This window comes from Triturus cristatus, chromosome 4_1 (genome assembly GCF_964204655.1).
Source record: "Triturus cristatus chromosome 4_1, aTriCri1.1, whole genome shotgun sequence".
Classification (NCBI taxonomy): Eukaryota; Metazoa; Chordata; class Amphibia; order Caudata; family Salamandridae; genus Triturus; species Triturus cristatus.
Window position 1 is genome coordinate 1,199,880,981 of NC_140585.1, and position 14,963 is coordinate 1,199,895,943.

The 14,963-nt window shown below is 41.5% G+C and overlaps 1 protein-coding gene across 2 annotated transcripts in view; it reads left to right on the top strand.

Annotated features, from left to right (window-relative positions):
• Positions 1-14,963, top strand: part of SLC4A8 (solute carrier family 4 member 8) — a 544,868-nt gene that overhangs the window by 35,643 nt on the left and 494,262 nt on the right. The gene's annotated exons all lie outside the window — the stretch shown is intronic.

A 14,963-nucleotide genomic window follows, 5' to 3' on the forward strand; every position in this document is an offset into this window, starting at 1 on the left:
GTCAGAAGGTGCTAAAGATTATACTACCTGCAGCCTTCATACAGTGGGGAAACTTTACAGATAGCCCTTCTTCTGAAGCAAAAGAAACACATGTACATAGGTTAGTACCTGGTGCACACAGTCTACTATGTTATATAGAAATTGTCATTCTGTCTAGGCTGCTTACAATGCTTAGTATCTACTACATAGAATCTTTGCCCTGTGTGAAACTTTTTCTGCAGAACCAAAAAACTTGTGTGGAACATACTAGACACAAGTCGTCAACTGTCACCTGCACAGAGTTACTCTTCAATACAAAGATTTATAACTTGTTCAATACCTATACACACCTATGATGCATTAGAATCCTAGCTCCCAAAAGGAAGTGTCTTCTGGTCTTTTGCACTTCATTTTGTACACACCTGGCCAGTGATCTCATATGTAAGGCTTGTACAGCACATACCAAGCTAAAGAGCAATGCAGCACAGATCTTACTGAGTCATCCAGGAGCCTTCCTTGAAGGCAATGCCAGAGACAGGCAGAAGCTCCTCTGAAGTACCGCTAATGGGCCAGACAGAAAATCCTGAATGTGAACTTGTCTGTAGGTGGCAGTCTTTTAACTCTGAGTCTGGTGGCAGTTATATGATTGTATCACCGCTGTTTAGCAGTCATTTTGTGGTTGAAGGTCTTAACTCGCTTTGGATGTACTGGATGGATGGCCCTTCTTATTGACCACAGTTGAAGAAAGCAGAATATTGACACAAACCATATTTTTGCTGAAATAAAATCCTGGATTATTTTTTTCAAAAACTTTTTATTGGCATTTCTTAAACAGAAATATCTTACAGCCAACCTCAAAAGAGGGAAAGAACAATATTGCACAACAGATAATACAGCAATACAAATCTTAAAATAATGTAAGGTAGGTGAAAGAGGGAGCGGAAAAATCATGAATTCTTTTTTTTTTCAGTTTAGAAAGCTTTATTGAATATAATAGACAATGTAGAACATCAATACAGTGAAAAATGTAGAAACAAAGAGGTTGCCAGAAACATTATAAGAAATTAAGTCCCAAAAAGAAATATAAAAGCTATACCAATTACAAAAAGCTTTTGCTGATTTTCTTTTTAAGAAGGAAAAGGAAAAAGAGAAAGGAAAAAAAGAAAAAAAAGAGAGAAGAGGAGAGAGAGAAGAAAAAGTGCAACATATCATAAACATTCAATATATAGTATTCAAATAACATGTCTGGAAAGAAAATCAGTAAGTGGTAACCATAACAAATCCTTTTTGATTAATAAAGGTAAAGAGGTGGCATATGCACGATCAAGTCTATGATGGTGGCATAACAGATTCCACCAAGCATTATATGAGATTTTGGATGTGTCCTTCCAATTAGTTGTGATGATCTGAAAAGAAATAGCTATAAACAGATCTATAAACGTTCGTACATTACAAGAATCATGAATTCTTAATGTCTTGAAGAAAGGTGAAGTTTCCCCACAAATGTTGATAATGGAGCGGGGTGAGGGGGCAGCCATCCTTATTGCTCTTGGCCTGAGGATGAGCATAATATATATATGTCTCTATTCTTGGTTTTACTGTCTTCAAGTCACTTTGCGGGGTATCTACCCTAGGTACTCCTCTTGGCAGATATGAGAGGAGCCTGCATGTCAGCTGCCAAGAAATTAATGCATCTAATACTTATCAGCGTGATTGGAGAAAGATCTTGTGTCCTCTCAAATGGAGAATTGGTGGTGTTAAGTATATCTCTTTGTCTGCTTGAAATGCCAATGCATTTACCACCCCACCTCAAATCTAGAGTCTACCCTCCTTTAGCTCCTGAAGTCTGGTTCTTCGGTGGTAGTCAGAAAATGATTTTCCGGGCTTTTTGGTCATTTAAGTGGGTTGTTGTATAGATTCTGATGATCTGAATGGGAGAATGATCTATACAAGACCAAAGTCTGTGAATGCTCATATAAGTTTATATGACATTGTGCATGCTTGATGGTTTGTGAAGGCTCGTGATTTGGGTGGAAGGGCTAGTGTAGTGTATTTTAGTTGCATTTATATACTACTTTTTACCACTGATGAGTCACCAAAGAGCATCAGTGGACACAAATCATGGTTCGCTGTATCACAGCATTTTCAGTTGCAATGTGGTGTAGTCTTTAGAGTAGTGGCTTGGAGTGTACCTCTGTAGCTGCGATCGAGTCACAGACTTTTGCCTGGAAAGGGATGAAGTAGAGAGTCTGTTGTCTATGCAGTCATGTCTACAATTGGTGTGGAGGAAAAGGTTCCGATTCTTGTGTGGTAATGATCCAGAATTATCTGTTTTCATTTCTTACCTGTGCAGGTGATTCAGGTTATTTATTGGTCATTGTAATTCTGCATCATCTGTTTTGGAATGGACAGATCTTCACATCCTTTCTGATTTACAAGATATTTTTTGTCTTTGCTGAGAGGTAATTCCATTATTTCACAGCTTGTACATAGAAAGAGGTTCCAGCAATTCATTTTTTGTAGTCAGGATGATTCTCCAAGGCACCAGCCTAGAGTGGACTATTTCATTCACTTGGACAATTGTGTGATGGATTCTCATAGGCAGATGTGTAGGTTATATCTGGCTGCTGTATTATGGAAAATTTGCTGTCTTTAGAGTAGGCCGCTAAGTACAGATTCTGTGCCCAGTGTAATAGAGATGTGCAGCAGTCACTGGGGTGACCAGGAAAAGGCTCAAGTTCATGGATTTTCAAAGGTTTCTTAATTCAGTTGATGCCACTGTTGGAGGGTTGATTGGTAGATTTTCCATTCTCCACAGGTTGAGATCCACAGGTTGAGATCTCTGTTTTGGAAGAATGACATTTCAGGTGGTTACTCTGCATCCATTCGGCACCAGATTGAAGGTAGTGTCCAAGACCTGCAAAATCTGGTTCCTTCATGTTTTCTTGTTTTTGAATGAGCTGTGCATTGTACTGCAGTTTGTAAGTCCAGTGGAAAGGTGGTGCCTTGTTCTACAGTGGGTGGAGGCTCATGATTTGCATGGAAGGACACCGCATGTGTTGTACAGATGAAGCAGACTCATCATTTGGACTGTATTAAAGTTTGGGGGAGTTCATGATCTGGATTGCAGTTAATTGTGCTCTTGTACTGCCTGTGGAGGCTCATGATTTGGATGGGAGAACGGTGCACAGTATTAGTCTGTCTTAGCTCATGATTACAGAGGCCGTGGGATAGCTGACATAATTACCTTGTGTTGCAGACAGCATGTCGAGTCTAATGAGTGGCCAAAGTTTGGAGGCGTAGGCTCCGGTACACTATTTTATAAAGCAAACACAACCAGATGGTGGCTGGAGTGCTGAAACTTTTCAAACACTCCCCACCAATCAAGAGATCTGGGTTAAATCCATTGTTCTTTTGCTCACCATGCCACCCCAGTTTTGACCCAACCATATGCAAATCAGTCTTGACCCTGCACCTCATGGTAACAGTCCAGCCTGAACTGCCAGGCCAGGTCCTCCCTGGACCGAAAACAAGCATCCTGGGACTGGTTTCAGTGTATCGCCCCTCATCAGCCAGGTCAGCTTGAATCCAATGGTAGAACGAGCAAGGGACTCACATCTGGGCATACCTGTGCCCATTTAGGGTGAGGTCTGTGATAGGGATGGAATATGGCAGGCCGCGATCAGCGGCTAACAGCGCTGTGGGGAGTGTGGTGTAGAAGAGAGGATTAAGGAGCTTCGAAGGTGCGCAGAGGCTGGGCAGAGGCAGGTCGATTTTTGTGAAGTTTATGCTCAGCTAAGGCTGGAGGATGCTGAGGTTGACTGGGAGCAGGAGGTAGATATACGCTCAGCACAGAATGGAGGACTGAACAAAACTGACTGGCTCCATGACAATTGGCTGGAGTGGACGCCTATGGCGGCCAGGGTAGTCTCGATCCAGCAGGGGCGGGTTGCAGTTTAGGAACCCAACATGTCTCCTGGAGATAGCACTAGACTGGAATGGAGCGAGGGGGAGGGCCAGAGGGAGGTTTGCCTAAGGCCGTGAGGCCAAGATTATGGAGCGCAGCTAGCGCCTTGGTAGTGCAACCCCGAGCAGGATATATGTCAGATCTCCGTTACGAGGGTGTTGACTTCTTCAGAGGAGGTGGTGTTCATTTGTCATTCATAGGTAGGGAGTTACACCTGTTGCAGATAAAGTTGGTTTTGGCAAAGTTACTGCATATTCATTTGTTGGGGACAATTCCCTTAAGACACGCAGGGAGCTAGAGGTGGAGGGAGGGTAGAAGAAAGGGGATGGCGTCACCCTCCCCCTTTTCTGGTGACGGTTGGCCAAGATTTTGCCATGGTTTACAGAAGTTTATTGTTGTTGTCAGCGGCTGTTCAGACTGAAAGGGAATGGGTAGGCAAGTTCACGCCTGGATGACATAGGAAGTTCAAGGTTGGATAGGAAGTTGAATTGGTTCAATGGTTAATAGAGGTAGAAAAAAAGAAAGTGATTGTAGAGGTCCCGGTTACAGTTGACCAGCTCTGGTGCAAGTATTTTATTAATGATTTAAGTTGTTATGGGGGAGGGATATTTTAAGGCTGGGGGTAGTGATTAAATATGTATAGTGAGGTTAAAGTTTTGTAAGACAAAGGCCCATGTTTTATTGTAAAGTGCACCTGTTTTCTGTTCTGCTCCACCTTTTCCGCAAGGGGGATTTGAGGGGCAATCAACCACAGGGAGGCCTGCCCCCGATATTTTTGGGGAAGTGGAGCAGTCCAGTGACTGTGTGAGGTGTGTTCTGTTTTTGGGCTACGTTTGTATCCCAAGCTATGTATAACCTGCCATTTTAAGGTACCAGCCACAATTTTGTCTTGGTGACACTGTAGTTGGTACCTGTGCAGTAGCATTTTTGTCCTCTATTTAAGGTCTTACCAGCTTTTTATTGCTTACAGATGCGCAAGGGAAGCTATGTTATTAGGTGTCACTTGATTTAGGTGAATAGGCAGTTGGCTGAGAATTTACTATGATTTGCAGAAGTTTATTGTTGTCAGCGAAGGGAACGGGTAGACAAGTTCACACTTGGATGACCTAGGAAGTTCATGGTTAGGTATGAAGATGAATGGCTTCAAGAGTTAATAGTGGTGGAAAAAAAGGAAGTGATTTTAGAGGTCCCAGTTACAGTTGACCAGCTCTGGTGCAAGTATTTTAAATATCATTTAAGTTGTTATGGGGGAAGGGATATTTTATTTGAGGGGGTAGCTTATCATAGGTGATTAAATTTGTATAGTGAGGTTAAAGTTTTGTAAGGCAAAGGCCCAGGTTATGTTGTAAAGTCTTCCTGTTTCGTTAAAGCGGCCTTTTTCACACAAACCTGGTGTCAGTGGCCTGTGCTGCTCCTCTCTTCCTCAATATTTAGAATGTTTTATTCAAATGGAATTGACCAGTTACCATCTGCGTCTCGATACTCTCTCTCATTCTGCACATGAGCAGATTTGTGAGGGTGTATTTCAAGGCAGTTGTAGTGAAGACACAATCCTTGTTGTAGTTCAATGCTTTATTGAATTAGATACATAAACAGGTGAGCGCCAGGATACACCTCTACTTCCACCGCCGACCAACTGCTACTGCCCCGAATCCGAATGTCACTTACCCAGTGACATTCCATGCACGCTCACATTCTCACCTCAGACACATCCACACATACCAACACATCAACATCAAAGTAGGACACAACACATCCCCCCCCCTAAATAACAAACACGACAAACCATCCAAAAATTTAAGAAAAAAAAACAAACCAAAAAAAAAAACAAAATAAAATAACAGCTTCCATCCAGGAACACAAAACAAAAACAACACTACTACACAATATACTCCTCGAGCCAACTAGGCAAAATCCTTTTCCTTTTTCCAATATCACCTTCACCAGAAACAGCACTTCCATGTGTAGGTACCGTGACGCTTCCCTGTGCTGGAGCCACCATGACTGGCGGACGCATCACAGACCCTTCCCCCTCCGTAACAACAGAAGAACTCCCTTCACCCTCATGAACTAATTTATCCTCCTGAGCCACCTCACAATCCCTCGCTTCCTCAGCAGCTAACTGCGATTGTAGATTACTGTTCTCAAAATAATCCTCCACCCAGTCAAAATCTAGTCCTTGATCTCTCATACGATCATCTCCATCCCGACCGCTAACCACGGCTATGTCTTTCAGATTCCACACTCTTCCATCACTCAATCTCACAGAATTCCTCAAAACCTCCATTACTTGCTTGGGTGCCTCAAATCTACTCTCTCCTTTAACGACTCTGAAAGGTTTCCTGACCCGTACCCAATCACCAACCTCAACATTGACCTCCTTAGCACCATGCACTCTGTCATAATAAACCTTTGCCTTTGAATGCACTTCTTCCAACCTTCCTCGTACATCACTAGGAGACCACTGTTGTACCTCACTTTGTACTAACCAATTTGGATTAAACTTACATCTAGGCGTTCTACCTCTCATCATAACAAAAGGAGATAACCCAGCTTGAACCTGAGACGTAACTCTGTATGACCACACAGCTTTCTGTACTTGTGTCCTCCAATCCACTCTACTGGGGCCTTGATGTGTGAGATGGACAGCTATAAACCACCTTGCTGAAATCAATTTCCGTTGTTTTTTTTTTTTTTTTTTTTTTTCCTTTAAAGTCCTTCGCGCGCTGCTTCTCTTCTCCTTATCCCATCCGATCGTCGCCAATTGTAGTGAAGACACAATCCTTGTTGTAGTTCAATGCTTTATTGAATTAGATACATAAACAGGTGAGCGCCAGGATACACCTCTACTTCCACCGCCGACCAACTGCTACTGCCCCGAATCCGAATGTCACTTACCCAGTGACATTCCATGCACGCTCACATTCTCACCTCAGACACATCCACACATACCAACACATCAACATCAAAGTAGGACACAACAGCAGTGCAGAAGGTTCCAACTTTCTCAGGTTGACAAGATCATGTATAATTGGTTATAACACCTGGAGGGTATTCTACAAGTGAGGGGATGGCGGGAGGTGTAATCAAAGGGGATTTGGAGAGTCTTACACTCCCAAAAAATAATCTGACAGGGCAGAGCCGTAGAACATTGAGGAGAGAGTGGAACGGTCATTTAAAAGTATTTTCTGATTGGATAATGAAGCAACTTACAAATATATGGATATTACTCAGGAACTTCCTCCATTTATTTGTCAGGAGCGTCTTCATAAGCAATGAGAAGCATTGGTAAAACCAGCAGGTCTGGCATTGGCGGCCAGCCGTTTATCTTTATCACTGATTCTTTTGTCTTGTCATGGTTTTTGCAAAACTTTATTGTTGAGGAAGCTGTCTGGCCCTCACATCGATAAAAATAGGGCTAAAAGCAGAACTGTATTTTTAGTCTGAAAAAATCACATATTACCATACTAGTCCTTGGCACTAAAGGGAAATACTTTGTGTGCAGGTGTGCTTCTTGTAAAAGGAGAGAATGCCATCTCCCACATTGAAGTTTGCCAATGGCTGAAGTGGGCTGGCTCACTGCCCCTTGCTGTATGCTGTAGTGGGCATATGAAAAATGTGACACAGTAAAAGACCAATGAATGAAGAGGGTTGACTGAAAGCCCTTAGGGGTAAGTATATTACACATATAATTTTAGTAAAACCAAAACATCTTGGCTAACACTAGTCTTAAACAAGAATTGGTAAAACTAGTAGGTCTGGTGTAAGCCACAATCCTTAAGCTTTATCAGTGCTCACTGTGTTATTTGTCATGATTATTGTAAAAAAATATTTTTGGGGACCTGCTGGGCCCTCGCAAATGTAAAAAATTTACATTGGAAAAATAAACATTGGCTAAGAGCAGAAATATATATTTGTTTAGCTTCACAAAGCACACTTTCCTATAGCAGTCCACATGGTAGAGAAGGGAACGACTTTGCGTGCATGTGCTCTTTAAGAAGGATCAACATTGGGTCTCTCACAGTGAAGTTAGCCAATGACTGAATTGGGATGACACATTGCTCCATGTTGTATACTGTGGTGGGCGGAAAAAAATGTGAATTACACAACAACCAATGGAAGAGAGGGCTGGCTGAAAAAAGTGTATTCTATATAGACAGGTTTAGGAAAATCAAAAGGTCATGGCTGACGCCAGCCCTAAATTTGAAAAAAGTCCAAAAATAACATTGAGTGTTCATTTTCCCATCCATTTCTTTTGTCATTCTAGATTAACTCAAATAACAAACCCAACTGACCTGACAGTATGACAAGAATTTTGCTGTGGCTTTCCAACGGATGGGGATCGTTCTTATAAGATGTATTGAAAATCATATAATCCTTTTGATTAAAAAAAAATATTATAGAAATCCAAATTTTATCGGAGAAGCGCACACATCTTAAGTGGTGATGAACAGATATTACATATTGAAGGATATATACTACATTTTGGTCAAGTTTTGACATCCAAAACACAGACACCCTTTTATAGGTCTAGCTCCCACAAAAAACGTATCTATTAACTTTCAGATTAGACACTGTCCACAGGTGATTACATTCAACAGTAGTTGGGGAGTTTTGGGTACATCAAGGAGATTTTCACCTTTCCAGAGTCACGCAATTGCTTTTCAAGAGTGGTTTCCCCAGTCAGGGCTGAGAAAACATGCCTCAAATAGTACTTGTTGGCTCTTTTTATGACTACATGCTGTTCGACCTAGACATGACCTTTAATGTAATTTCATCATACATCCTCTTTGCCGTTTGGATTTTTGAATACCTTTTTCCACAAAATTATTTGCAGGAATAATTGGTTAGCACACATTTTATTTTTAACCAGTGACGAATAACCTCTAGTTTACCTTGACATTCAGAAATACATTTTACATTTTGCTGCTTTATTTATATATGCTTTATTGATCTGTTAATTTTATTTAGTTATCTAAGCTGTCCCGGGCAACCTGAGTAGGTATTATGGACCTCCAGGGGTCCCTGGAGCACATGTCAAGAACCACTGTTCTATATGTTTTGAGATGGGTTGGATTAATAAATCTCCTTTCTCTAGGTGTTTCAACCGTAACCAATGCCTTCTGAATCACAGCAACTTAGTGGATTTGACATGGTAGATGTAGAGGTCAAATCCACCGAACCAGCAAAAGGTTTCAGGGCTTGAAGATCAGTGATTTCATTCAGAAGCCGTCATCTGCTTGCCTAAATAATATATTTTACCTTATAATGCTTTACTCAATGCCCAATCTAATTTTGATTTTTCTTATCACTGACTACCTTTGGCCAGATGAGTTCTGTTTGCTTATACTTGCCATCTCTGCATATAACATCTTCTTGAATCTCGTATGCAGTGTGTGACAAAAAAGTAATTCACTGCATGTTCTGTTAGGAGTTTATTTTTTAATCTATTGGACTGATTTGTGTTTACATTTCTGATTTGTTCATTTCTGTTCTTTTCTCCAAACATTTAATTTAGAATGACTTTCTTGATTTACTGACTGTAGTTGCTGTTAAAAAAAGCATTCATGATACCATTGAAATTGATGGCTCATAAGTCATTGCAATACAATATCACAAAATAAATGTATACAAAATGGTATGCAATGTTTAATATGCTTCTCCGCCATTCATAGGTCAACTTCCAATGTGAGTGCTGTAAGCTGCAGATGCATAATTGAACCGATGGTCAATGCATGAATATTTGTGCCATAATTATGAGGGTATGTGTTTCTGCAGACACATAACCACTGATTGATGAGCCACCATGCTCCCCACTGCTGTTGTGCTCCTAAATAATTTAAATTGCCACCACCCACTTAATTGTTTTTCTGTGTATATAGTGAGTGGCTTGGGAGCAAATAGTACCATACAAAGTCCCTGCATTACACAAAGCTGATGGCAAGCAATTTTATAGCTGCATCTCATCAATGATGAATGTCCCAGATTAAAAATGTCTTTCAAAGAGTAAATACTTTATGATTCTTCTAGGATGCTAGTAGAAGGCATCTAGGATGCTAGACCCGACAACGGAAATACAGAACACAGGAGCCCATCTCTTCTGAACACAAAAACCTTAGGAACCCGTCCTCCGCCCATGCTGAGAGACGACCTCTGCCTACTAGTTGTTGTCCGGTTCTGGCACGTGGTCGGCAACTGCTTTCAACATTGCCTTTGAGTAAGCATTCCCAAACACTCCCAGTTACCTATGAGACCAACTCAGAACCCATGAAATACTTTTCTTCCTTTGAAGACACCTATTTTATTTCTATAGCACACAAGAGTACACTTGTTCGCTAAAATGAGCTAATTATCTCCCGTTCTTATGCCCTCTATTTTCCAGTGCCTTATTGTGATCACTAATAGTTCACCCCGGTCTGGTCTTGCTCTATAAATTAGTCAAACACTCGTCCCACTTGCTAAGAAGATTCTGCATTGTACCAGGAAAAACCAGAGAGCCAGCAGATGATTTGAATCATTGCTAGGGCCCTCAAAGCTCGGGAACTCCAACTTGTGATGCTGAAATTCCAGTAGGAAGCCTGGGCAATCGAAATTTCATCAGGAAATACCCATTCAACCATTTTATATTGTTACAACATGTTGCCTTGTGGAAAGGTTAGGACCTTTGCATAGCCTCTAATCTTTAGATGCCTGTAAGAGGACACTCTTCAGTTGCAAGTTACTCAGTCGCTTATTTTGGTGCTAGGAGGGGGCCAGAGAGTAGTGGTAGGATGGTATGTGGTGCCAGTACGATGTATGTTATTCTTGAGAGGGGGTTTTGAGTGATTTTGGGTGCAGGCTAGGAGAAGAACCAGATAGTGGTAACTTCAAACTCTTTCAGCACTTCGGAGGATACCAGGCCTGTGTTCTGTGCCAACTCAGCTAAGCTGTCCGGGGTAAGTGATGCTTCCTTCTCCAGCTTCTCCAATTTGAAGACAAATAGTATGAGAGAGTGCGAGCGAGATGAATGGAGACTGAGGATTCCTACCAAAGTGTTTTAATCAGTTCAATCCACAAGCTGATTACCTTTGCAGCTGTGCTAAATTAATGGTGGATGGTTTAGATTTGGATAGTGCATTAATGGCCAAGTACTCAATCCCAGTGCTAATCCTCAAGTTAATACAAAGGTGGGGTGGTTTTGCGTGAGTGTGGGTAATGGCGCCTCCTGAGTGTGCGTAATTGTTTATACGCTTTCTATGCAGTGCAAAAGGTGAGGGAAATACACACCCCTGAACCCTCCTACTGGACCGTCTATCCGATCCACTATTTCACTGAAATACTTGTCCTATGCACATGCTGATATCATTGACTGTAGTGCCTGTCTGTAATTCATATGTCTTTATCACAATCGTGCAAGTAAAAAACACAGTGAGATCAAATCTTAATAAATATTCTCCCAAAATTGAGTCGTTTGATGTTCTGTCATTCTTTTATTTCATGCGAGATTGCCCAGCCAACACGTATTTCATCGTGGGAACTATCCCAATCGACTTCTTCAGGGCTGACAAGTGTGGACAAAATTTGTCCCGTTCTCCTCGCCGGTTCTACTTCTGTCCCGGCTGTGTCTGTCTCTTCCTTATATCGCTTTAATATTCTTCCCAGAATTTGGGTGTGTCTCTAAAGTTACTTCAAAGCGGCGAATATTGGTTGAGTGCGTTGTTTCCCCGTAAAGTATCGTTACCGACGACTTACCGCCAAATTGTTATTATTTCAGCGTGTGCGCTTCGTCTTCCTGCAGCGTTACGTGATTGCTAATGTCGTGGCTAAGCTGGCCAAGAACACTGTCAAGAGAATTTCTATTGGTCCAATAGACATGAGGTTTATGGTGGAATTAGTTGTGACCTTGCAATAGTCAATGTAATTGCCTTGCAGAGATGATGGTGGAGGCTTTGTAGTGGGAGAGACTGGCACATGAACAGTCTAGGGCACACCTTGGATATGTGGGATGGCATCGAACTTAGGCCTAGAAAACCCAGTTGAGCTATGGAAGCAACTCTATCTACTGCAGTGACTCGTGGCAAGTAGAATGTCACTCAGGGACCCATAACTAATCCGTCCCAAGAAATTATGTAGGCATCGGTGCATTACAAAATTGTTAGGGACTAACATGTAGGAATCAATTGTTTTCAGTTGATATGCTCGAGTGAAAACCCCTAGACTTGCCCGTGTTGCGCAACTTCTGATTCCTGTGAGGTCCATATCATCCATTATTGTCCTTATCGGAAATTAAGGGCCACTTTTAATGGTCCCTGGGATGGAAAAAATTAGCTCGCCCCAAAGAATGCTGATGAGAGTGATCCCTTAAAGTAAGCAATGCAAATCTATAATGGACGGCCGTCCGTTTTTCCAGGTCACAGCGAGAGCAGACCAATGCTACAAGTGTTCTATTGTAGCTAGGGCCATTCCAATCATGCGATGCTGTCTGCGCTGTTAACTGCATATCAATTGCCAAATATTCAACCATCCACTGAGTAATTGATCCCTGCTCATCTCAGAAACTGCAAAACAAAAGCAACAACACGCTCTCCACACTGTTCTATATCTACCTGCACACATAAGCCATCAGGACCGGCTTTAGGGCGGTGCGACCGGTGCCACCGCACAGGGTGCTGGCTTCCTGGGGGCGCTGTGTTTGAAAGTTTATTATGCTTTTGAAGCACCTGCTGCAGCGTTTCTTTCCCCGGCAATTACCAGGCCTCCAATAAATGTCAAGATAACTCGTGTGATTAATTATCTTCCTGGGGAGAGATCAGCATTTTGTATAGTTGAGGTTTTGACTTAGGTAAAGTTAGTGCAGAGGGTTAATATGCCTGCTGCAAATAACGTGTACCAAGTAGATTACAGAGTGCGTATGATGTACACAGAGCAGCAGGTTACTGCTTTCAAAAGAGGCATCCTTTTGTTACTTGCAATTTATAACTTAAAGTCCTAACATAGAATAGTGAGCTATTAACTTTCATCCTAGAACTGCATACACACTGCAAAGTATACATTATTAGAACATTGATTAATGTTGCAAGAAGGGTTAATTTGGCTAGAAATCGATTCTTATTATTAAAGAAAACTCCCAACTATGCTGTTTCTTTTTCGACTCTGAGTTTGTGCTTCTCCACACCAAGCACTCTTAAAGTATACTGCCTACCAGTATGGATGACATGTGACTCCTACACTTTTAGTCCTTTGACTTATGTAACATTTCCTATCCACTGATTTACACACGTATGATTGATTGTCTCTGTGTAATGTGCATGTGATTCAAAGTGCTCGGACACCCTCCACTGGTATGAGTGGCGCTATATAACTAATTCAATGCATCTGAGAGAGTGTGGTTATGGAGACTTGGTCACTGTTAAAGGGTGCTAGTGAGAGAATCCGTGGTGGAGGTGGTCATTGGGGGGGGGCGCCAACAAACATTGTGGCACAGCGCGCCACAAGCACTAAAGCCGGCCCTGTCTAAAGCCATCATCTGCTACATAATGTACCGAGTTCAACATAAAATGCGTTTCTAGCTCAAACGGGCCAAAGTTTCTCAAAAAAGTCACATATTTTTTGCAGTTCAGTTGGAAAGGCTAACTAGTCTACATCTTGTCGTTCTTTATTATTGTTATCCAGGTGTTAAACTGGTACTACTGAGGTGAATTGTTTGCCCATATACTAATATTTGGTGAAAGGATGAAACAATACTGTCACATAATGTGCTGCGTTATCGCAACATTTACTTTATCTTGCTGCATTATTTAATCAACCCTGTTGCATAATTTTGTTCTGCATTTTTCTCATAACTCCAGTTGGCTCTTCTTTTATCTTGTTGAAATTTCTGCCTAAAAGTCAAGGCTACCAGAAAAGCATCTTGGGAAAAACATTTAATCAATGTTTGTTCATTCAGTCGTGAGAACGAAGGGTACTAGCACTCCTCTGCGAGGTGTGGTTCAGTGCCCACTATCCCTCCAAATTCGCCAGTGCCTGTATTTCATGAGAGAGGTTTCCATATGAAAGGAATTATAAATCACATTTGAATCTGAAAGTAAATTAAATGCTTGGGTGGTTTATGGTTCTTAAGAAAATCCTGGGTAACTGTACTTACAAAGTTAAGCACTGCTATTGCCGATCCTAATATTTTTAAAATGTAATACAAATAATATGAAAGAAAATCACTTGATGCTACTGTTAAATTCAGATTGTCGCCTCCAAAATAATGCAACGGCAATGCAGTTCGTTTTCGAGGGTTCCATTAGTATCTCTATCCTACACCAAGGTCGAGGCAGGACAGCCGTTTTCCTTCAGCTGTCTGTTAACTCCTCAACATTCTTGAGGGCCTTATGTGGTTTTGTGACCAAGCAAATCACAGGGCACAGCACATTTCCCGTCGTAACATAACATGTCAATGCAATTAACAGGGAGACCAAATATTGATTTAAAATATAGTGTAACAGAAAAATAAAGAAACATAAAAGAAACATTAGAATAACATTTCACAATCATTTCTAAAATACAAAATGTAGCACAAGGCAATGGTTCCATGTAACCTTTCATCCAGGCAGGGCTTCTCCAAGAATATGCTCCAACTCTCGCTTTCTTGTCATTTGGAGTTTCGAATCGATGTTGGTGTACTTCTGAAGTAGAGATCATGCTCCCTATAGCAAGCATGCTATACATGCTCCATACATCTGCCCATGTTCCCGATAACGACAATGTTTTCCTGTGTTTCTCAGCCATCTACACAGTATTCTGACACCCATCAGACTCTGCTCATGGCAGTACCTATGCGTGTCCATGTGTCCCTCTCTTCCCTCATACCATTTTCTCTTGTAAACATTGGACTCGTGACGTATGCCATGTTTCTGTATAATGCTTACCGTTTTGCATTACATCTTCACACCATTCTGACACCCATCAGATTCTGCTCATGCCAGCACTGATGATTGACTGTGTGTTCTTCTCTCTTGCAAATACTGTCCTCATAGCCTATACCATGTTT